At 42.7% G+C, this 3,628-nt stretch overlaps 1 pseudogene; it reads right to left on the bottom strand.

Annotated features, from left to right (window-relative positions):
- Positions 1–913: 913 nt before the first annotated feature.
- On the bottom strand, positions 914–1,031 carry LOC126210712 (5S ribosomal RNA; annotated as a pseudogene).
- Positions 1,032–3,628: the final 2,597 nt, after the last annotated feature.

The raw sequence follows: 3,628 nt of genomic DNA, 5'->3' as shown, positions 1-3,628 counted from the left end.
CTGCCTGCTTCATTTTCAACAAATCCTCAGTATTATTTCTAATAGCCATCCCATAGTACTGCTGTAGTTCACGAATCATTTTGTCTGTCAGCCTGCCTCTTATGGTTTTACCATCAGAAAGTTTCTTGTCTCTCAAACTTTGTTCCAACTTCCTCAACCTGGTGCTCATCCTCTTCTGGACATGACCAACATATTCCAGTTTTGTGATAATCTTATCACCATAAGGCTGAGTGGCTACTTCACTGTTATGTGCTTTTGAGTCTCCATCACCTAAGAACTTAGTGTAACACACTCCCCTTTCGTTCATAGATCGACTAAAAATTCCAATAGCTGCAGAGAACTCCATACCACCACTTGTTCCTTCATAATTTCTCTCACAGATATGCCCTTCTTCATTCCCTGATTTACACTTACAACAATATTTGGTTAAAATCTGGAAATCTATTACATTTCCAATATCCACACTTGTTACCGTAGCAACAGATTTCTTAGAACTGTAGCTGCACTTCTGCCAAGTGCCATTAAAAGATACTGGTATGTCACTCATACCATCATTTACTGCAACAGCTTCGTTTGCAGCATCCTTCATTGAATCACATGCAACAGATTCCACAGCTGCTCTGATACATCCTGCATTCTTGTCGATTTTACAAGCCAATAGCTCTCAATCCATAAAATCATCTAACATTTACTAAACTAACTAAACTCTGTCCGAAAAGTCCATGAAGGTCCAATGGTACTGACCAGCCGCCATGTCATCCTAAGCCCGCAGACATCGCTGGATGCTGATATGGAGGGGCATGTGGTCAGCACACCGCTCTCCCAGCTGTATGTCAGTTTACGAGACTGGAGCAACTACTTCCCAATCAAGTAGCTCCTCAATTTGCCTCACAAGGTCTGAATGCATCCCGCTTGCCTACAGCGCTCGGCAGACTGGATGGTCACCCATCCAAGTGCTAGCCCAGCCCAACAGCGCTTAACTTCCGTGATCTGATGGGAACCGGTGTTACCACTGCGGCAAGGCCGTTGGCACCTAACATTTACTTCAATACCTTTACACTTATCAGAATTCCAAAATGAATGAATATATTTACAACTGGCACAATTAATGATAAGTTTCTTCCGTCTGTTCTTCTGTCTTCCTGTAAACTAAATGGCCCTCCACATATTTTACAACACACACATCCAACTAACATCCTTGTTAGGATGTGTAAATCTATCAGAATATAACCTAACCTACCACTCACATCATTTTTGTTTTGAGAAAACTGTCTATCACAACATTTTATTTTGATCTTAGAAGCACTAATGTGTGTTTGTCTAGATACTGACGAGTTTGCCTGTATTTCATTGTCTGTAGCTTCACACGCCACATGTTGAACACAATGTTTCCATTTATTCGAAAATCTATTACCATGAAACCCGCATTTCTTAAAAACACTTCGTTTCGGCCTCATAATTTACTTTTTGAGAGGTTTACCAATCTATTCGTCACTTTTCATCGGAAAAATGTAATCACTTCGACATACAACTCGTGTTTATACTATGAAACAATACGATACTGTTCTTGGCAGTGCTACGAATACAAACAAAAATTTAAGCCTTATAACACAGCAATCCACAGCTTTCTATATAAAAAATTTCCGATTTTATTATATCTTGATGTAATGCGCGTAAAATTTTTAACATTTTCAGCTGGTGTACATTACATTTAAAAAATAAAATAAAATACTTCCCATGTGAGTTTGTAAGTGATATTTATCATATTACTCGAAAAATTGCAAATTTTATGATGAGATAAAAATCCGAAAATGTGAAAAAATTTTTTCCATTCTAACTCCTCCTAAGATTGTTTACTTGTGTGCACTGCAGAAAAACTAGGGACTATACGTTTATCGGCAGCTCAGTCCTGGTTCAATGTTCATTTCATGCAGATCCAAATGAGGAGAAGTTAGTTGTGCTAGTCCGCCCGGTTAGCCGTGCAGTCTAATGCACTGCTTTCCAGATGGGAAGGTGTGCCAGTCCTCGGCACGAATCCGCCGGTGTGCGGCCTGTCTGTGGATGGTTTTTAAGGCGGTTTTCCATCTGCCCCGTCGAATGCATGCTGTTTCCCCTTATTCCGCCTCAGTTACACTATATCAGAAATTGCTGCGCAAACACTTTCTCCATGTACGCGTACACCATAATTACTCTACCACGCAAACATTTGGGTTACACTCGTCTGGTGTGAGACGTTACCAGGGGGGATCCACTGGGGGCCGAACCGCACAATAACCCTAGGTTCGGTGTGGGACGGCAGTGGGGTGAGTAGGCTGCTGTAGCCTATTGTGGGGCTGTGTACCACTGATGGCTACGGCGTGGACGAAGAATCTCTGTCGTTTCTAGCTCCCCGGTTCCTTACAGTACAATACAATACAATAGTCGTGCTACTTTTATATGGAGAACGTCAAAGAAACGCTATAGGAATGTTACGGCGATAGGTGAATGTCTGTCCTGATCGTCGCTGTCTGTCACACCAGGCACTTGCACGAATTATTAGGTCTCTGCTGCAAACAGGCAGCCTTAATGTCAGAGGACGAGGATGAAGACGGCAAGGGACAGAGCTCGTGACATAGCTGTTCTGTCTACGAGCCTATCAATGTGCATGGTGACGTGACATGTATTGTCGAGGGATGTGGGTTCAGTCAGAGGAGTGTCATTCGCTAATTGCACTAAAATAGATTCCTCTCTTTTCTGTCACTACAGCAGGCCCTTCTAGGACGTGATTTCGAACATCATATTGAATTCTGTCGGTTTGATCTGCAACGCCGACGTGTGCCTTTGACCGACGAAGCAACGTTTATGAACCAGAGTCATGTGAATTTACGTAATGTGCGCTACTAGGCAGCGGAAAATCGACGCTGGCTTCGTCAGATACACCAACGATCATGCAGCGCAAACGCATGGCGCGGCATCATAGGAAATTCCGATGTGGTACTCTACTTCATCCAAGGGGCACTAAATGGAAAAACACATGCACCATTTCTTACAAATATTCTACCTATTCTTCTAGAAACTCCAATTACGTAACGTTACGGCACTTTCTCCATTCGTCTTATTTATATCTCACTCAAATATCAAATCCGTATAGTTGGGGGAAGCCACAGGACCCGATAGATTCAGGCTCAATTTGGCTACGAGAGGCTCCGTATTCAGGTAGGGCTGGATAAGCGATTGTGTGTGTGGTTCCAATAGGACGGCTGGCAGTCGCACTCTTCTGTTTTGCAGCTCAAATATTGAATTAAAAGTTTCCTGGCCACTGGACAGGACGGAATGCTGCAGTGCAATGGTCGGTCAGGTCCCCAGATTTGACTCCTCTTGATTTCTTTGTACAGAGAGAACTGAAAGATGGACTCTGTCATGAACCCCAACTTAGCCAGGAGATATGCGCCGTTGAATAGTCACACCATATAACGGCGTGTTATCCAGTGTATTTTCATCGGTCCACCTATCTCTCGAACGGCGATTTCAAATGTGCCTTGCAGTAGATGGTAAACAATTTGAGCACATACTTAAGGAAAGTGTAAAACTATGTTTCGTTAAGAAAAGTACTTATTTTGTGAGCGACATGTTGTCAGTCATTCTGAAT

This window comes from Schistocerca nitens, chromosome 1, assembly GCF_023898315.1.
Source record: "Schistocerca nitens isolate TAMUIC-IGC-003100 chromosome 1, iqSchNite1.1, whole genome shotgun sequence".
Lineage (NCBI taxonomy): Eukaryota > Metazoa > Arthropoda > Insecta > Orthoptera > Acrididae > Schistocerca > Schistocerca nitens.
The sequence above is the reverse complement of the archived record's forward strand: the minus strand, read 5'-3'. Positions and strand labels throughout refer to the sequence as shown.